This window comes from Passer domesticus, chromosome W (genome assembly GCF_036417665.1).
Source record: "Passer domesticus isolate bPasDom1 chromosome W, bPasDom1.hap1, whole genome shotgun sequence".
Lineage (NCBI taxonomy): Eukaryota > Metazoa > Chordata > Aves > Passeriformes > Passeridae > Passer > Passer domesticus.
This window is the reverse complement of record NC_087511.1, coordinates 10,894,213-10,916,042: the sequence shown is the minus strand read 5'-3', so window position 1 is coordinate 10,916,042 and position 21,830 is coordinate 10,894,213. Positions and strand designations below refer to the sequence as shown.

General features: G+C 44.4%; 1 protein-coding gene across 1 annotated transcript in view; it reads left to right on the top strand.

Annotated features, from left to right (window-relative positions):
• Nucleotides 1-21,830, top strand: part of LOC135289108 (secretory carrier-associated membrane protein 1-like) — a 127,988-nt gene that overhangs the window by 43,196 nt on the left and 62,962 nt on the right. The window lies entirely within an intron of this gene.

The following is a 21,830-nucleotide window of genomic DNA, read 5'->3' as shown; positions in this document are numbered from 1 at the left end:
GTGGATCCCATCTGGTCCCATTGATTTATAAATATCCAGGTGTCCCAGCAGTTCTCTGACTGCCTCCTCTTGGATAATAAGAGGACCATTCTGATCCCTGGCACCACCTACCAACCCTTGAGGACAGTTGTCATGAGGATAAGCTGTCTTACCACTAAAGACTGAGGTGAAGAAAACATTAAGCACTTCCGCCTTTTCCGCATCTTTAGTAACTAGTTTGCCTGCTCCATCCAATAAGGAACCGAGGTTGGTTATACCCTTCCTTTTACCATTAATATATTTGTAAAAACTTTTTTTATTATTTTTAACAGAAGTTGCCAAGTTGAGTTCAAACTGAGCTTTGGCCTCCCTAATTTTTTTTCTACATGCCCTGGCAGCACCCTTAAATAATTCCTCAGAAATCACTCCCTCCTTAAAAAGATGATACATCTTTTTCTTATTTCTAAGTTCCTTCAAAACCTCATTACTCATCCAGACTGGACGTTTGCCTCGTCTACTCATCTTTCAGCACACAGGGACAGTCTGTTCTTGTGCCCTCAAGATCTCTGCTTTGAAGCACACCCATCTCTCCTGGACTCCTTTGTTTTTAAGGGCTGTTTCCCAAGGAATTCTCTGGATAAGTCTTTTAAATAGGCCAAAGTCTGCCCTCCGGAAGTCCAGTGTAGAGATCTTATTGATATTCCTCCTTATTTCACCAATTATTGAGAATTCTATAGTTTCATGATCACTATGCCCCAAGCGGCCTACAACCTCCACATCACCTACCAGTCCATCTCTATTTGTAAACAATAGGTCTAACATAGCCCCTCCCCTGGTGGGTTTGCCCACCAGTTGTGACAAAAAGTTATCCTCCACACATTCTAAAAACCTTCTAGATTGCTGTTTTTTTGCTGTATTGAGTTCCCAGCAGATGTCTGGTAGGTTGAAGTCACCTACAAGAACAAGGGCTGATGATCCTGAGACTTTGTTCAGTTGTTTATAGAATAAGTTGTCCACCTCTTCATCCTGGTTGGGTGGACGATAGCAGACTCCCAGTAGGATGTCAGCCTTGTTGGCCTTCCCCTTAATTTTTACCCATAGGGACTCAACTTCATCATCATTAGTCTCAATACCTGTGACATCCAAAACCTCCCTAATATAAAGGGCCACCCCTCCACCTCTTCTCCCTTTTCTGTCTTTTCTGAAGAGCTTGTAGCCATCCAGTGCAGTGCTCCAACTATGTGAGTCATCCCACCACGTTTCTGTGATGGCAACTACATCATAGTCCTGCTGATGCACCATGGCCTCCAGCTCTTCTTGTTTGTTACCCATGCTGCGTGCATTGGTATACATGCATCTCAGCTGGGCTGCTGATTTCTCCCCTAACACAGTCTTACCACCCTTGGGCCTGCTTCCAAACAGCCCAGCTGCATCCCCTTCCCCCTTCAAACCTAGTTTAAAGCCCTCTCAATAAGGTCTGCCAGTTCATGAGCTAAAAACCTCCTACCCTTAACAGAGAGATGTACCCCATCTGATTCCAATAGAGCAGGTGCCATAAAGGTTGCTCCATGATCAAAGAATCCAAAATTTTGCTGATAACACCAACCCTTGAGCCATTTGTTAATGATATGAGTTTTCCTATTCCTTTCATTATTTTTCTCTGCCACCAAAGGGACTGAGCAGAACACTACCTGTGCACCTGTCCTATCAACCACTTGACCCAGTGCCCTAAACTCCCTTTTAATCACCTTGACACTCCTCTTTTCAATCTCATCACTGCCAGCTTGGAGTATCAGCAGTGGGTAATAATCAGAGGACTGAATCAGCCTAGGAAGTTTCTCAGTGATGTTTCGTACCTGGGCCCCAGGGAGGCAGCAGACCTCCCCGTGGGATGGGTCAGGTCGACATACGGGGCCCTCTGTCCCCCTCAGAAGGGAATCACCCACCACGATTACCCTTCTTTTTTTCTTGACATTAGAGGTGGTAATCCTCTTTTTAGGCAAGTCATAATTGGGAGGCTCACTGGGTAGATGATTTTCCTCTAAATCATCTCTCTGGCTGTCTAGATCCAGTGCCTCATACCTATTCTGAAGTGGCACCTGGCTAGGGGATGGGGGGCAGGAGGGATTTTTGTTATTACCACCCCGAACAGGGACCCATTTCCACTCCCCTTCGTCTACCAGGTGCCCCTCTATTGCCTGAGAGTGAAAGACATATGAGCCCTCTGACTCCTGGTGGGCCTCCCTTAAAGATGTAAGGGCTGAACTCCACCAGTCTATTTCCTTTTCACTATCCCTGATACTCCTTAATCTTTCAACTTCTTCCCTAAGCTCAGCCACTAGCGAAAGGAGGTCATTCACTTGTTCACACCACAGGCAGGCCTTCTCCATAACATCTCCTGAAGCCACAGATAAGCTTAAACACTCCGGGCAGGAATGGGTCTGTATGGACACATCCTTTTTGGAGGGCTCTACTTGGTCATATACACTTGTACCAACCACAGATTTTGACCGGGTTAAAACCATTGCTTAGGAGAAAGCCCAAGATCAATCAACCAATAAAAATACTTCACCAAACTAGCTAGAACCTGCAGCCCTGCCTGCTTGCCATGCCTGCGCGAACTGCTGCGCAAACTGCTGTGACCCTGTTTGCCTGCTCCTGTTCGCCGCGCTCCCCAGAGGTCTCTTATAATGGGTCACTCTGGAACAAGGAAGCTCCACCTCCTGCTCCTGAGTGGCTCACAAAGCCTTGTGCCTGACCTCCCTCGTCAGGACTTAAAAACAAAACTGCCTGATTTTCTAAATTGCCTAACTTCCCTCGTTAGGATATACGTATCAGGACTTTTGGGTTTCGTGCCACTCACACACTATTTCCTCCACACGCCCGGAGGGGAGCCCTCTTTACCCCTTAGGAGGCACCGCAACCACCAATCCCACTCGCTTCCCCCTGTTCCTGGCCGGCCCCCTCGCGGGAGTCCAGAACCGCGGTACTAAGAGGTCCTCACTCACTTTAAGGAGCCGAGCTGCTGGCCCTCATCTCACTCACACTCCACTCGCTCCCCCCCTACTCCCGCCGCCAGATACTCTCACCACTATTAACAACAGGTGATTACAACATGAAGTTATTAACAACAAATACCTAAAACTCTGACTTAGCAGCAATTGGTTTAACTTGTTAACTCTGCAACTTAAAAAAAATGGACAACTTTTCTACTCATAACATATTTCAGTTCTAAAATTAGCTGTTTCTTTTATCCCTCCTAGCTGGGATTTAACTTTTTCTTTATTAACTTTGATGTTTTTATGTTGTTCTTTTATATGTTTGTATTTTGTTCTTTTTTCTTATTCAAGGGAGGATTTAAGTATTGAAAGGGTTAATATTCTGCCTGGAGTTTGGTTGGATTAGGTGTTGTTGGGGGAGGTGGCTTGGATTTAATTAGTTAGGCTACAATTTAGCAGTAGTAAGCTAGAAGGAGGCGGGGGGGAGGGGCGGGGGGGCGGTGGGCCTTCTTCTCTTTGCCTGATGGTTGCAGGCGACTCCCATGGGACTAAAATCCTGGCACCGACCTGGGGCTACTCCCGGGGTTTGGTGGATGCAGCTGGGCCCTGGGCTATGGGGGTTGTAGTAAGTAGTTAGATGTCAGTAAGGCAAGCTCCATCCAGCCCGGCAGCACCCCCTCTCCTTGCCCAGGAGTAGATGGGGGAAGGGGGTGGGGGGAAGCCGGCAGGCGGCCTGAGGAAAGGGAGCCCAGCCCCGTGGCAGGGCTGGCCAGCCTGGCCTGGGGCAGCGGGCCCCACCCAGCCATGTTACCTCGCTCCTGACAGGAAGGGAAAGAGAAAGTTCCCGGGTTTCTTTTGTCTTTAACAGGTGTCTTTCACAGAGGTGTGTCCAGTTTTTCAGTGGATCAATAAACAGTTACACACAAAGCTTTTGCCTCACTTCCCTGAACTCCTCCCATGTCAAACTATGACATATGGGGAGTGGCTTCTGGAGATTTGTCACCTTTCCAAATCAGCTATAACTTGAGAAGTTCCTTTTGTGTGCTGCAGAAAGAATTGGATATTGAAGTACATTAGTAACTTTTGAATCAGGGAGTGGAGGCATTTCACAGAGTAAAAACACTGTAGTCTCCCAATTTCTTTTAGGTTTGGGGTTGACATTTGAACCAAAGGACCACACACTGCCATCTGGTAAATGCCAGGTTCAGCCACACCAAACGTTGAAACCCAAAATGTTTTCATTGTGGTCTTTAATTGAAAAGCAAGTAGTTGTCATGTACTTCTCACCCAGGAGCCATAAATTAACTTTTTCAGTTTGGCACATAATGCTTGATCCATTCACTCCAGTGATTTTAACTCTTTGCCATCAAGGTCATATATCCAGCTTGGCATCATCCTGTTTTATTATTGAATGCTGTGCTCTTGTGTCTATTAGAAATTTCAGTAATTGTTGATGGAATCAGAATGTATGGGCCATTATTATCTATCCATCGATAGGGTGATACTCACTGGACTGGTGGGTCCAATTGCCGTCCAGGCACTATTTGTTTTTTGATATCCGATTTTGGAGAGAAGGGTTAATACATCCTCTTGGAACTCACACTGGTGTCTGAGTATTTTCTCTCCAATTGCTGCCATCATTTTTCTGAACTGGGGGTCCTCTCTGAACTACATGAATTAGACACTTGGTAAGGCTGTCAGGCTGTCTCTAAATTGCGGCTCTTAGAATGCCTAATGCTAATGCTTGATTATATAGGTCTCCATCTCTGAGTCTTGGGTGAACAATCAGGGGTTCTGGTTCTAGGGAATTGATTTGTCAGACTTTGTGACCTGTATTTTTGTCTTCACTAGATCCCATCCCAATTCTGTTTTGCCAGTAGGCAACAAAGACACCAACTTAAGGAATAAGTGTAATTTACTATAGTGCAAAACTGCAAAGAAGTATAAAAGGATAAGCTAAGCAATGCACTAAATCATTACTACAAAAGATTGCCTATGGTCATTATGAAAGATAGATACATCACCAGTGTCCTGGTTTAGGGCAAAATTTGGGAGGAAACCTCCAAAGAGGTTCCTCTAGAAAGCAAATTCAAGTGACCCCCCCCCCCCCCCCAACTAGTTTGGGAAAAGATGTCCTTGGAGAAAAGTGGAAAAAAACCTGTTTATTTAACAGGCTAAGTGTTCACCAGTACAAAAATTGAACAATATTAAACAATAAAATCTCCTGCTGTTCTGAAGAGATGGCAAACTCAGAAAGTCCTTGTCGTGGGGTGCAGCTTGGCTTGCTCAGTCTCTTATCAGTCCTTCTTGCTCTGGAAAATGCCGCGTTCTGGGCCCCAGTAGGCCACAGGTGTGAGCTCCTGGTGTTTTTCTGGGTTTTCACTCCAGAGCAAGTTTGAACAGTTCCAAGAAGAAGAAAAGACACCATCTGGAGAACTTCTCTGCCTCAGCTGGCTAAAAACTAACTAAAAATCAAAGGAAAGCTCTCTCCCACTGTCTGTGCTGCAGACAACACAGTCTATGTGAAAAGAAAAATGCAGGGGAACAAGTGCAGTTTCTGAAAACAAACTCCATGATTTTCTCTGTCTTGGTTTGAAAAGACAGGTGTCTGTTAAGGAAGGCAGGAGCCTTCATTGAAATGGAAAATGTAAATCCCCTCCTTCTAAATGATTATAATTTTTTAATTAAGGGGCTCTTTGGTAAAGATATGGGAATAGGAATAACAGTTCTTTACTAGAAAAAATAAAAATACAAATGCAATACTATAAAAAAAAGAAACAAACCACTGAGAGAGTCAGAATACGACCTGACACCCTGCCGGTCAGGGTGTTGGTGGCAATCCAATTAAATGGTGGCTGCAGTCCTTCTGGAGTGACAGATGTGGTTCTGTTGAAGCAGTGATCTTGTAGAAGGGTGTAGTTTTCCTCTGAAGGTCCAGTGGTGGTGTAGATGGGGTTGGTCTTCCTCTGGGAAGCTAGTGGAGAAAACAGCTGCTCCTCTGGGAATGCAGTTTGAAAAGGCTGCTGTGGGGTTCTAAATCTCAGATTATATCCAGGTAGGGATGCTTGGCTCCTCCCCCTGGGTGGAGCATCTCACAATGGGATGATGTAATTTTATGACATGCAGTGAGACTCAATGGCTTATTAACAGAAGATATTTCCTGGTGGGAGGATTGCTTTGTGGAAGGGGTAAAGAAAACTGTCTAATTAACAGAAGATAACTGTCCCACCTCTAACAGATAGGAATAGAATACACACTCCCATTTCCAACCTAAGACAATACCCCAATTCCCCTAAGTCACCAATAGCACTTGGACAGCCAACCAACACCCCATGGACAGACAGGTATGACAAAATGAGTGCCAAGTCATAGGTTGCAAGGGATCTCTGCAGGTTGTTTTTTTCAGTCCCTCCCTATTCAGAGTTGGTCACTAAGTCACATTGCTCAGCATCTTGTTCTAGTGAGTTTTGAATATACCCAGGGATGGACATCCTGTGACCTCATTGGGCTACCTGTTTGTGTTTGGCCATTCTTGCAGTGATTTTTTTTTCCTCCTAATAGCTAATTAGCTTGCTGTATTCTAACAAGAGACATGCTATGTAAGAAAAACAGCAGCATCTTGTCCCACCAATCCCATATATATACTGATCAATAAGGGACTCAAAATGTGTCTTTTTTATTTCTTATGCAAGGTAAATTATGTATAATTAGGGTAGAATTCTACAGCATCATCCTGATATGTGGATAAGACAGACTGTGCTTCAGTAAGTATGAGGTTAGGAAATGAAAGAATTCTTACAGGGTGACTGTGACATTTTTCTTGGGTAAAAAACACTGACCAAGTCTTGTTTTAAAAATTTAATTATGCCTGATCATGGAATCATTAAGGTTGGAAAATGCCTCCAAGACCATCAAGTCCAACTTTCAACCTAATACCACCATGCCCACTCAACCATATGTTGAAGTGCCACAGCCACATATTTTTTTGAACACTTCCAGGGATGGTGACTCCAACACTTTCTTGGGGAGCCTGTTCCAATGTTTAACCACTCTTTCAGTGAAGAAATTATTCTTAATATCCAACCTGAATCTCCCCATATCTAACTTGAGGCCATTTCTTCTTGTGCTATTGCTGATTGCCTGGGAGAAGAAGCCTTGCCACAGTGTTGTTTCAAGTTGTTGTAGAAGGCAATAAGGTCTTCCCTGAGCCTCCTTTTCTCCAGGTTAAACAACCACAGCTCCCTCAGCTGCTCCTCATATAGCTTATTCTCTAGACCCTTCACCAGCTTCCTTGCCCTTCTCTTGAATACTCTCCAGCAGCTCAATGTCTTTCTTGTCATGAGGGGCCCAAAACTGGACACAGGATTTGAAGTGCAGCCTCACCAGTACTGAATATTGAGGGACCATTACTTCCCTGGTCCTGCTGGCCACACTATTCCTCATACAAGCCAGGATGCCATTGGTCTTCTTGGCTACCTGGGCACCTGCTGGCTCATGTTCAGCCAGCTGTCAACCAGCACGCTGTTACGAATGGAGATGAGAGCTTAGACAAGTCCTGCCTGCCTTTGACTCAGATTTCTGGCAGTAACTCTGGGGCAGCCTGAACCCCAAATGTCTCTCGTTTGCAAGTTCTTAATAATGGACGATTTTGTCTATTACAAAATGGATTATTTATTGAATAGATACAAGGTAAAACAGACCTAAGATTTTAACAGGCTTACCTTACTACACAGGATAAACAAAAGCAACGCTACTAGTAGGTTTATAAGACAGTGCACGATAATAAAGGTACCTATGTTACAGATAGCAAAGAAATAGTATAGATTAGGAGCCAATGTCACCAACAAATGATAGTGGTGTACAGAAGTGTCCTTTCACTCAACTTCCAGAAGAGTAAGTCAATACCAACATCTCCACTTCGAGGAGAACTCCCCACACACTCAGAGTGTGTGTAAGAGATTTCTGATTTTATGAAAATTATAGTGGTCTTTTACAGTTTGTAAAAGTGCTGTGTCTGTCAGTCACTGATTTTTGCTTATCCTTTCCCATGCATTCAGGACAGGATGTTTATTGCTGGCTAAGGATGTTTTTCAGACGTTGTTGGGAAAGATGAAAGTTTGACAATAAAGTTTTACAGATATGTATGCTTGACAGAAAGATCTCTGAATGTAGAACCTGAGAATGGAATAGAGATGGAAGCAAGTTTTGATATAGAAGAACAATAGATATATAAATTGACAATTGCTGAACCAGTCATTACTGGACAACTAAGAAAGCAAAGGTTAAGTCGAGTTGGAAGGAGGTTTTATGACTAGAGCAAAGGATATGTTGACCACAATCAAAAAGATACTTTTACCAAGCAGAAATAGGTCTTAGGAAAAGCAGAAAGATACCATAGGCAAACAAGCATGCCAATGTGGAAGTAAAAAAAAAAGGTCTAAGAATTTTCCACTGAAAGAAAACTGAAAAAAACCTTTAAGCTTAAACTGTAACATACTAACTCATGTGATTGGATAGTGAATTGCGGAAAAGGAAACAAATTCCACAACTTTTGTGAAAGTTATAAAGCCGGTATGTTTATTACAGCACTGGACGCATGTGGGAATTGTTCCCCCAAAATGACATGCGTACCTCTGGGAACTCCAGATCCTTTTTTATCTCACTCACTAATCCATATGCAAGCAATTTCACAATAGGTTCATACATATTCATTCCACTGATTTCATATGACACTTGCCACTAATTCTTTATCAGAAAGAACTCCTGAGTCAGGCTGCTCTGCTCTGTCTGCCCCCCACCTCTCCCTTGATCTCTTGTCCTTCGGCTGAAGCAGTCCCTCCGAGCATAGGCCTTCTGTGAGAACAGGCAGTCAGACTAAACAGCAAGCTACAGACTTAACTCAAAGATGTACATTTCACCTAAATCAAAATGGATTTCTACTCTGGAAAATTTCCACTCTGTCTCATTTCCCCCTTTCCTAAAAGGAATAAGTAAATTCTTTTACTTAATGCAAATTCCTATGACAATAAGTGTGCTTTAATGCTTTATCATGTACGTTTGGTAAGGAGGTTAACACAGCTACTCGCTGTAGTATTCTCTAATTCCAAATTAGCAATATAAAGGATAACCCTGAACTTACTCCAACTAATATTAACAAAACTACAATGGGATGACACAACTTATTAAAGATTCCATTTGCAGTTGGTGACTACTCAAAGATTACATCCCACCAGTGATGATCTGCATTTTGTTTTATTCTTTGCAGAATTCTGGTTATTTCTTTTGTATCGTGTTGGACAGTAATTAGGGTTTTCTCTCCACTTTCTTGGACTTTCTTCAAGATCTCTAGTAGTTCATGGAGTTTGATTAATTGTTTTACCAATGTGAGGTCCACAGATTCATTCTAATAGGAGTAGGTGATAGTCTGTGATACATTGTGTAATTGGTTTTAATCAGCTGGTGGGATGTCACTGGGGCCAAGTACAAAAAATCACACTTGATAATCTTAAAAAAAATACAAATACAAAAATTAGAATGATTTCTACTAGACAAAATAACATAGTTGTTATCAATTTTTACAATAGCACAAGCAGTTCTCAAGCACACACACCCTTTACCAGTATATACGAGCACAGTTTTTTGATCAGTGAGTGGATGAATCTGAAAATGGCAAGTACTTTGTTCAGTGTCAAGACACACATCTTGAGCATTAATAGTATAGCTTTCACAAATAAATCCTAGTTGTTCCCTAGTAACACAAGATTCCAAGTTTACTGTTTGCCACTTTTCATTCACCTTTCGTGCCCACACCCTATGTTCTGAAGGGTAGAGCACTGTTTTTTCCATTATTTAATCCTAGTGGGTGGATAACGTAAACAGTGGCATTACGTATAGTAAGCACAAAGGAAGTGGCCACATTAGAAGCAGGATCATAGGTGAAATTTACCATAGTTCATCAGGATTGAAACTTCCTTTCAAAATCAATCGCATTATCCCAGACAGCTTTCCGAATTTCAGCTGGAAAATCACCTTCACCCCCTTCCCATATGATCAAAGCTTCTGTTGCCTGCATCCATAACTGTGCTTGTATACAACTGAAAGCTAAAGACACATTCTCTTGAACCGTACTAAGCGCTTCTACTATTAGCTTGTGGTCTTGGTCCCTGGCCTTTTCCCACTTTGGCAGTACTCTTGAAATCTGCCACTGGCTAGTTCCTAATGCCAACAGAGATGCCTGTAAAGGCTGCTTCAATTTTGCTAGGCCACCTGTTGTAGTGGCCAGCTTATTCATCAGTATTTCTGAATCAATTCCATTTAAAACTCCCAATCCTGTCCCTAATATCCCGGTTAGATACTTTCTTATTCTGCTTCTGAGGTATACTTGTCTTTGTAACTACGTTGTCCAGCCCTCAAAGGATGTTCTTAGGAAAGAGGAGCAGGCTGGTTGGATTTTTGAGATGTTAATTTGCATTAGCAACTCAACACGTTTGAGAGACCATTCTGGAGACCATTCTGGACTGAACAACAGTTGTTGTTCACCCATATTCCTCACTAAATATGGGCCTATTTTATATACTTCAGGTTCAAGTTTGGGTTGGGTCTGAACTGCTTGAGTACTGGTGTGAGCTGTATAAGGTTCTGCTGTTGTAAAAAGTGTAGTATCTATTTTAAATTTAAATGAGAGCCCGATAGCATCACGAGCCCAAAGACAAGTCACTTCTACAGGCTGTATTAATGTGAAATTACATCAACAGTCTGATTCGCTTTTAAGTAGTTAGGCCCCAGTGTGTTTTCTGGTGCTCCTCCCTTCCTAGTGACCACATAAATGGGAAGGGATTACCAGCTCCCTTTCAATGTTAGCCTACCCCTCATGGTTCTATGTCCCTTTTGATTATTATTATTATTATTATTATTATATTCTGGCTTACCTTCAAGGGAAATCTGTCCATAATTACCTCACCTTTCGCTGCTTTCTTTGCCTCTCCACCCACCAGCTCATTTCCTTCTTCCCATTCTGAGCTCACTCTCTGGTGTGCCTTAATATGCATAATTGCTACTTTTTCAGGCAGCTGAACTGCTTCCAGCAGCTGGATTATCTCTTGCACATGTTTGATGTTCTTTCCTTTTGAGGTCAGCAGTCCCCTCTTTCTCTAGATGGCTCCATGTGCATGCACGACTCTGAATGCAAACCTTGAGTCTGTGTAGATGTTTATTCTCTTTCCTTTTGCCATTTCTAAGGCACGGGTCAGTGCAATTATCTCGGCCTTTTGCGCAGAGGTACTTGTTGGTAAGGGTCTGGATTCTATTACCTCTCTGCAGGTAGTCACTGCGTACCCCTAGCATGTCACTTTCTATTGGCAATGCAGCTACTCCCGTCAGTGAACCGGGTCTCTGCATCATCCAAAGGGGTGTCCTTGAAGTCTGGGCAGCTGGAGTAGGTAGCTTCAATGGTCTCCAGGCAATCGTGGTGTACTGCTTCTCCTTCATTTCCACTGAGAAAGGAAGCTGGGTTGACAATATTAGTTATATCATCTTGTTCTACCATGATGGCTTGGTATTTCAGGAACCTCTGTGGTGAAAGCCAGTGGCCGCCCTTTACTTCCAGTACTGCGGACACTGTGTGGGACACTAGCACAGTCATTTTCTGTCCCAGGGTAAACTTGCGGGCTTCTTGTATATTCAGCACGACTACTGCTACAGCTCTGAGGCAATCTGGCCATTCTTTGGCTGTTGCATCCTTTGGCTGTTGCTAGTTGCTTGAAGAAGTAAGCAACTGCCCTCCGGTATGGACCCAAGTCCTGAGCCAATGTTCCCAGGGCAATTCCCTGTCTTTCATGGGAAAATAGAAAGAATGGTTTACTTATATCTGGAAGTCCCAAAGCTGGAGCTGATATGAGGGCACTTTTTAGCTGGTGAAAGGCCCGTGTGGCTTCCTTTGTCCACTGGAGATCTGTTTCCATTGGCAGTAAGAGCATAGAGGGGTCTGACGAGCAGTCCGTAATTATAAACCCACAGCTGGCACTACCTTGCCATGCTTAAGAAGGTTCGGAGTTCCTTTATTGTCTGGGGTTTAGGGGTTTGGCATATGGCTTCCTTGCGAGCCTGCCCTAAAGTTTGTTGCCCAGCACTGACCTCGTACCACAGGTAGATGACTTTCTGTTTCACTACCTGTGCCTTTTTCTTTGATACTCTGTATCCTTGAGAGTCCTAGGAAATTCAAAAGGCTTACCATCCAGGCCACACATGCTTCCCTCATCCGAGTGGTTACTAGAAGATCATCCACGTACTGCAATAGCCTCCCTTCTTCCTGTGGAGCTTCCCAGGACTCCAGATCTTTTGCAAGTTGATCCCCAAACAGAGTAGGGGACTTTTCGGAATTTTTGAGGCCTTGAGGCACATGGACCATGTGAGCTGGGTTTTGCGCCCGCTTTTAGGGCTTTCCCATTTGAATGCAAAAATTTCCTGGCTGGCTTTGTGGATAGGGAGGCAAAAGAAGGCATCTTTGAGGTCTAAAATGGTAAACCAGGTTAGCTCACATGTTAGGCAAGTTAGTAAAGTATATGGATTTGCTACCACAGGATATAAATTTTCTGTTACTTTATTGACAGCCCTCAAATCCTGTACTATCTGATCAGACACATCAGATTTCTGAATGGGTAAAATGGGAGTATTGAAATCAGATTGGCATTCTTTCAATAACCCTAACCAAAGAAAATTTTAAATTATTGGGCTGATTCCTTCCCTGTCTTCTTTTTTAGGGGTGACATGGTTTGACTTTGGCACAATGTTAGGGCTTTTATGAAAGATATATTTCTAAAATGGTTACTGTGAGATGTGACTTGGAAACAGAACAAAGCAGGCTCCTAATTGGGGATGGAGGGGAAAATACAATATTTTCATAATCTACAACACAGAAACATAAGGGAAAAAAGAAAAAAACACGCACCACAATCTACAATGGAACACTCCCAAAACACTCTTCCTCCCCCCAGTCTTCTAACATTCAAATCTCAGTCCAATACCCTCCTTCACACAAGCTCCCCCCAGTTCATCAGGAGAAAGGAGTCTCTCTCTTGCATTATGGGCCTCCCCCGGAAACACAGTGAAAATTCTTGTGCTTCTGTGTCACACTTGGCAGCTGCCCAGAGAGAATTTGTCGTGGTGACTATCTTCTTTCTATGTCCAGTGCTCTCACTACCAGATATGGATCTAAACTGCTTCTTAGGTTTTTTTAAGAATGCATCGCTCAGTTCTAAGAAGTGGCTGCCTCTTACCATTTGGGACACCTGTCCTTCCTATATTTTTACTCTCTTGGAGCCTGGGTCTCAGGAACAGAGATCTTTCGCTGAAGGCAGAGGGCTCTACTACACTCTCCCCTTCAGTCTCTGTTCTCTCTAACTCTCCTCGCCGCCTTATCATTCTTGGCTTCTGGCCAACCGCCTCCCCCAAGGTGTAGTTTCTGTATTATCAGAAGAAATTGGTTTCGTCCGTGGCTATATAAGAGAAAAGTCCAGCCAAAGCCACTCTAATTATCTCTTCTATCTAGGGCACTCTCATCTGCTGGCATTTTCTTCAACTACTCAAACCTTCTCTTCTTTCCCATTTTCCGTCCCCTCTAAACTCTCGGCTGGGGAGGATCAGTGTTTTTTCAGCTTCCATCGTTTTAATACTAAAAGAGTTAAAAGCTCAGCCCGGTCTCTCAGCGGCTGGGCACCTTGCACCCCCCCCCCCCCCCTTTCTCTTTTTGGCTATGGTGCCGACACGAGATATCAAATTCTAAGCCAGCACAGTCTCTATCATTCTCTCCTGGGGGGGGGGGGGGGGGGGGGCTGCCCAAACTATCCCAGATGTCCTCCTCTCCTCCATCACTGCCTCTTGCAGGGACTCCCAGCCTCCCTTCCCTCAGGCCACATGGCCTCCCCCACCCAAACGCAGCTGGGCAGGGGGAGGAGGTCAGACCAGCTCACCTGCCGGATTAAAAGAGGAGGTTTCTCTCGGAATGCTCTGCTTTTAACCCCTGTGTGTTCTCAGAGGCGTATCCAAATCTCCAGTGGCCACACCAAGTGCCAATTTCAAATCTGGACACTGATTGGTTTGACCACAACTTTTCAAAAACTCACTTCCGGGTCAAACCAAGACAAGGGGATACTGCGTAATTCTCACTGGTTGTGTCCCTTCCTTAAGCTTAATTACTATGGGGGAGGCGTTTTTCACCCTCCCTGGTACATCAGAGGCCCACATCCCGGGAAATACTTGACTTAATATCTCTTTACTAATTTCCTCCTTAATTTCAGTGGCTGTTAATGTTAAGCTTAACACCTTTATATACTTTTGATCCTTTACCACCAGAGTAACCTCTCCATTTTTGAATGCAATGGTTGCTTGTAACTGCTCCAATAAATGTCTCCCTAAAAGTGCCTTTGGCGAATTGGGCATATACAAGAACTTATGAATACCCCATTGTTTTCCCAATTTATACCTTAAAGGTTTGCAAAAATATGCCTTCTTAGAGTGGCGAGTTGTTCCCCACACTACAACATAATCATTCTCCACAGGTACTAAAGCTTTATTTAAAACTGAATATATGGCCCCTGTATCAACTAAAAATCCACCCTTTTCCTTTCTTTTGGTCTCACTGCCTCTCGCAGAGGGGTCTGTTACCTCCTAGTTCTGGATGAAATTGGACTGCCAGGAGGGGGATGGGTGCGAATGGGTATACCTTTGGAGCCTGAGTCTTCTTCCCTTTTGGGGAGGTTTCCTTATCCTCCCTTACCTTAGGAGGAGCCTTTAACAAATCATATGTATTTTGTTTTGCGAGTTGTAATCGTTTTGCATTTCAGCATGGTGAACTTTGTCTGATTTCATACATTGCTATCTTACACTGCATGCTGAACAACACATTTGATTTACCTTGTCTTTGCTTTGTTTTCTTTTTCAAGAGCTAACACCAGTGGGTCAGAGGGAGCTCTGAACCCACAGTTACTCTGCCATTCTGGGTGATTCTTTAAGGTGAAAAATATATCAGCATACGAGACCTCATCTTATTTGCTTTCCAGTCTTAAAACAGCATTACCTGCAATAAGGTATTATAAATCTTTTTCTTTTCCGAGACGCCCCTATACTGGCGGCTTTCTCCCAGTGAGCCTCTCCCAAAGGGAGAAGCTCTTTCCTCTGGTTAGTTCTCATTATGTCCTTCTCCTTATACTACCTTGTTTCCACCCAAGCCTCACAGTGTCTTTTCTCAGTTTTTCTCACACACAGACCTCCAGGTGGCAGGTATCAGATGTGATTCTCCACACATAAGTTTCAAGATCTCAGGTTCTGAATTGGCTTGATCAGGAACCTTCAATTTACACTTGGGGCATAGAACAGCAACACCAGTGCATCTCACAAACTCTGCACTGCAAGCAACGTGTCAGCCTCTCAATTCACAAAAACACCCAGGAATTGCCTGCAGACTATTCCATTTATCACTTCGGCGTTTATCACTTAACCTCTACGGCAGGCTGTTTCAGTCCAGACTTACTATATTACCAGCTGAAGTCCGATAAAGCCTCTCTAAATGAACTCATTCATGTCTTCTATCTAAACTGTTTTACAAAATCTCAGTTTTTTCCAGTTCTCTTCCCGCACAATCTAATTAAAGCATTGTTTCTACTAACACTCACTTTACTGCCTTGCAAAAGGTTGTGCCTGTTACAGCAAAAAGTCTGATATGTCCACAAACATAGATACCCCCCCCCCCCCCTTATCTCAAATTCATGAGAGTCAGGGCTTGAATTGCTGGGGGGGGGGGGGAATTCCTGGAATTCCTTTAATTCATTTTACCACAGTTAAACACAAATCACCATACTGTAGTTCTTCTGCGTAAAATGCTACACTTGTTGCAAACAAAATCCTAAAATCTCCACAAACACAACCATACAATCCCGAGAATCAAATTACCACAATGCAGGGGAAGAACCACACAAACTCACCGGGAAAGGGGCTATCTCTCAAAGTGCCCACTTTTCTCAACACAACACAGCATACAATACTTCAGCATTTACCCACATCAGCTTTCTCTTGTCCTTACACACTCTGGACACAACCAAAATAACAGCAGACAGTAAAATTCCAGGGATCAAGTCCAAACTACTAGGGGAGAGGAACCTCCTGAGTTTGTCTAGTCATGGTTAAAATGTGCACAATCCACAAAAATCACCACCTTTAAACACAATAAATGTCCTCACCCACGCTTCTCCACTTGTTCCACTTCTCTGCAGGCTACTCCCTGCCCTCACAGCCTTCCCCAGCCGGCGCCTCAGGTCTCACTTGGCCGCTTCAGTCACGGGTAGAAACCCCCCCGCACTGTAGGTATACTCACTCGTTCACTCTCTTTTGTACACCATGCACTTGTACGATTACAAACACACTAACATTAACCACACAATGCATTAACCTTACAATGTCAGGACACCACAAACACACATGGGTTCATTCGACCCACCCCCAGGGTCGCTAGTGGTTGCTCTGTCGAACAATGAACCCCGGTCTCTAGTCCAGTCGTTCTATCGACTGGTCTGCCTGCAGGCACAGGAACGAGCACTCAGATGTCTCTGAGTGACTTATTCAGCAGTCCTCTATCTCTCTCCCCCGGGGCCCTTTGATATACATACCATATCTTATATCTACCTGTCCGTGCAGTACACCTGGATATATATATCCTATATATAACTATATATATAGGATATATATATCCTATATATACCTATATATATGCAGTACACCTATATATATGCAGTACACCCAGATATATATATATCCTATATATACCTATATATACCTGTCCGTGCAGTACACCTGGGCAGAGGTTTCTTGTCCCAAGTGCACTGTTTGTACTTCTGGAACAACAAAGATTTCCTTTGGGCTATGGAGACTGTCACCTATAATTAGGATGTCAAAAGGACCACCTTTTGGCCCATGCTTGCCTATGAGAACATGATAAACATCCTCATTATTAAAGTAAATGGACAGAGCAGTTACCAACTGGTGCCGGGTTCCCATCTGTATCACTCCGTGTGTTGGATCCACTTCATGTGGTCTGGAATCTCCTGGGATGATGTGTGACTGGGTCTGGATGGCCTTTGATTTGTTATCTTTGCATGGGGCCAGACCACGCTCAGCTGCCTGTTTCCCGAACGCTGCTGGTAGCACTGCAGATTCTGGGGTCTTTGGTAGATGTTACAGGGGTTTTGGGTAGGTGATCTGTCTGGACAGTCCTTTATAAAATGTCCAAAGTCTCTGCAGTGGAAGCAGCGGGCCTGGTCTTTAGAAGCCATTACTGCATATGCACTAGAAACTCCTTCTGCAAGACCCTTAGAACCTGCTTGGGCCACTGTATTTTCAGTGGACAAATGGCATGTACAGCTTTCCAGCATTTGCTCTATGGTAGGTTGTGTATCCAAGGGTAGGGCCCTCAGAATTGTTTTACACTGTTCATTAGCATTATTCATGGCAAGTTTACACAACAGTTCTTTTCTTGCCTCTGTTCTCTCTATCTGTTTTTCCAGAGCATCCTTAATTCTGTCCACAAATTTGATAAAGCTTTCATCTAATCCTTGTTTAATATTAGAAAAGTGTTGGGTCGGGGTGGAGTCATCAGGGGTAAGAAGTAAGGAGGTTTTTGCTGCAATAGCTACATCTTGTAGTGCTGCCTTAGGTAAGGTGTCAGCTTGGTCAGAGGGTTTCTGTAAATCCCCTTCCCCAGCCAGCTGTTCGACTGTAAAATCTGGCCTATCAGCATCTGTGGTATAGGTGTCTGATAATGTTTTTAATTGTCTTTTCCAATGCCTTTCCCATAACATATATTCTGCAGAGGAAAGAAGGCAGTGGGCAATATTTTTAATATTGTGGGGTACTAAAATGTGCTGAGAACATAGCTTCTAGGACATTTCTAAAAATATGTAAACTTCTATCGTGTTCTTTGGTTATATTTCATAGTTGTATAAGTTCTTTATTTGTGTTAGGTTCCCATGTTGTTTTAGTGTTGACACCACCTCTTTTTCCCTTTTTATAATATACTGGAAAGGCATTAATTCTCTGAGCCAGCTCCCAGTCCCCTGCCTGAGTTGCTTCCATTTTTATTAGAGCCCATGGATCAATGTCCTCTGTATCAGAATCAGAGTCACTGTCACTGCTGTCCTCAGAGGAGGAGTGAGAGTGAGCAGGCAGTGCCTTATGCTTTTTATGGCATGTTGGAGTGAGATTTTGCAGGGGTGTATGTGGCTGGAGAGAATGTGAGGTGGCACATGGCAGAGCTTGGCTAGAGGGAAGCAGCAGTGGGGCTGGAATGGCAGCGCAATGGGTGGCACAGCATGTACAGGACTGGGGCACGTGGAGAAGTGGGGTGCCACCGTGGGGGGTCTGGGAGGTTCCATTCGGGGGTCCCTGAGGGTGGATATGCGTCTGCAAAGCCTGGGGATGGGAACAAGGGAAAAGTGGGAGAAAAGAGGTGGTGGGATTGGAAGGGGGTGCCGCGGGTACAGCGTGGTTTGCTGGGACTGCGGCAGGCAGGCAGGGAGACCTCCTGCTGCGGCAGGGATGGTAGGGGGGGTAAGGGGACACACGAGGGTGGGGGGGCGGCAGCAGGGGTGGTAGGTGGCATTGAAGGACCCGCAGCGGGGATGGGAAGGACGGTGGCAGGGATGAGGGGGGGGGGGCGGTGCGGCAGGGGTAGGGGGAGCGGTAGCGGGGGGGGAGTCGACCTGAGGGAAACAGGCGCAGTTACACTCAGCGATAATGCGGAGGAAGGGTGCTCGTAGGATGCTGCGAGTTGTGTAATGGAATTTGTGCTTGCCACGTCCGAGACGGGGGACGCAGAGGGATAGGAGGACTCCGCGAACCCTGCGGGCACGGAGGCGGTGGGGGGGGGAGCGGCACGAATTTTGTGTTCCCTGTCGCAGGGAGAGGAGCAGAGGGCAGGGCACTGTGACTCAGAGAAAGTGGAGAACTGGGTTCCAGGACTGAGGGGGAAAGAATGTTATCAGCGCGATTAGCATTTGAAGGAAGGGGGTCTGGTGATGCAGATAAGGCTGGATTGTTCTCTGCAGGGGGAAATTGCAGAGGAGCTAAATTTTCTATATTTTTTTTCTCTACAGCTTTGGTTATAACATGAAATATAGGGATAAACCGAGTTACAGAAAAATCTTGATTAGTTTGAAGGGTGTATATCCTGGTCCCAATTGTACCCCAAAAGGAGTCTAAAATGATAGTGTGTGTGTGTTAGTATCTGGAAATTGGGAAAGAATCCATTTTATAATTTTTTTCAGGTTAGTTTTTGAAAGGTTACATTTAGGGAAAGAAAAGTTGTTAGAAGATAGGATTTCTAGGATTAGTAAATATAAATCTCTCTCATTCTGGGATCGGTTTAATGTACTAAGTGTCGACCCCATATGTCTGGTTCCCTGCCAGCAGAAAAAAAAAGAAAAAAAAACCAAAAAAGGACCCAAGGAAAAATTGCATGCAAGAAAGGCTGTTTTAAAACTTACACTTCTTCAGCCAGATGTGGGTCAAAGGTCTGCTGGAGGTGGTCTGTGGTCAGTCTCCTCGGACACTCGTCCAGATGTCAGCGGTGAGGATCGACTGACATCCCTTTAGAGAAGTCCTTCTATAACGGAGGACTTTTCTTCGGAGGTCTTGGTGAGCGAAGGCAATAACAATTTCAAGAAGAAATGCTGCTCCAGGATTGTTGTGCTGTTCGGATCGCCAGTTAATACGGCTTTTTCCAGCCGGGGTATGCCCGGTGGGCTGCCTTGGTCTGGATAGCGCAGTTCTTCTCAGCACAGCCTGTCCGAGTCCCCAAGCAGCTGCTAGCCGCAGGCAACCTTTGGAAGCTCAAGCAATATCAGCTCTTAGTGATCATCAGCTCTATTGTGATTTCAGCTCTTTAGCTTGCTAGGTGCCACAGCAGACACAGGGAGAGAGAGGAGAAGGCTGTGTGAGGTTCCGATGAAATTTTTTATTGGGGTCTTCTACGAAGGTTCTGTGACAGCTCTTCTGAACTGGGCAGAAGTAGGGGTTTATATAGGATACAGGGGTTTTGGAAATTGTCCAATAGTAAGGGTCAAAGGAAAGTGGCCTATAGGCTTACAGAGAGATAAGCAAGGGTCCGAAGGTGGAAGAGAGGGGCTTCTAAGGTCCAGTCATCATGACTTGGCATTTCCTATTTTAGGCTTCTGACCTCCAGGGAAGCCTTGCAGGCCATGGGCCTGCTACACCCTGATGTCTGTTGGAGGGACAACATGGCAGGGCACAAGCAATCCAGGAAGTTCCTCAAATGTGTTAACAACTTCTTCCTCCAAGTGATAGAAGAGCCAACAAGGAGAAGTGCCATGCTGGACCTTGTACTCACCAACAGGGAGGAGCTGGTGGGTGTGTCAGTTTTGCACAGCCTGGATCGTGGTAGCAGAGGGCCACAGAGGTGGCTTCTGTGAGAAGCTGCTGGAAGCTTCCATCATGTCCAGCAGAGCCAATCCCTGATGGCTCTGAGAATGGATATGCCACAGGTCAAGACTGGGCCAATTAGAGATGGTGGTAATTATCAGAATAAATCACATGAGACTCCATTTTCTTCATGGTGGAAAAAGCCCATTCTTTATTCATGTAACTTGTTTTTATACAGTTTTACAGACCTCCTGTGTGACTTCAATTGGTAAGTAGCTTTCTTGACAGTTACTTTATTGGTTAGTAAAAGGTATTTTACTTGTCTATCAAATCTCTCTACTCTTCAATTGTTTACATATTTTCTTCACTGGTTCTCATGGGATAGATTTAATCTTTATGCAGGTGCTAGTTGTTTTTCACCCAGGAATAGATTGTTATGTTAATGAACTGCTCACAACAGGATTGCTTTCACATGGGAACTTGCAAAGTGCTAGCTTGACAAGGCCAGCCATCCATCTAAGAGAGCAGGCCTGATTTTATGAGGCCCTTCTTTTATAATTTTTCTACCTTACTGCAACAGGTAATGCCTCTGTGATAACATATTGACATGAGTTAGCGCTGGCGCAGTGCCAGTGCACACACAAAAAATGCATTTTTCTCAAATGGCTGCTGTGAGATGTGACCAGAAACAGAGCAGAGCAGGCTCAAGCTTAGAAATAAAGAAAAAAACTTTATTAACCTACACTATAATAAAAGGAACACACAAAATTCAGAATTAAAACCTTCCAAAACATTCCTCCTCCCCCCACCCAATTTCCACCAAAGCACAGTGAGACAAAACCTTGGATTCTCAGTCAAGTTACCACCTCTCAGATAATCAATTTTCAGTTCATCCAGGGAGGGAAGAATCTGTCTTGTACCATAGTTTTCCACAGGAAACACAGTTGAAACCTCTTATGTTTCCATGTCACACGTGGCACCACCTGGAGAAAATCTGCCACTGTGACATCCTCCTTCCATGTACAGTGCTCTCACCACCATCCATGGACCAAAACTCCTTATAGGGTTCCTTTTAAGGATGCTTTGCCAAGTACCAAAAACAATAGTTTCTCATTTTGGGACAACAGTCCCCCTCATTTTCACCTCCCCTAGGGCCGAGGGTCTTGAGAACAGAGATCTTCTTCCCTGAAGACAGAGGGCACCACCACACCCTCCTCATCTTCTCTGTTCACTCCTGCACATGGCGCCACTGCAGCAGGTCACTTTCTCTCCTGCATGGGCAATCACTACAGCAGGTCACTCTTTTGGCTCAAACCACTGCATCCCCCTAAATGCAGTCTCTGTGTTACAGGAAAATTGGTTCAGTCTATGGCTATACAAGAAAAAGTCCAGCCAAAGGCCACTCCATCATCTCTTCCCACCTAGGAT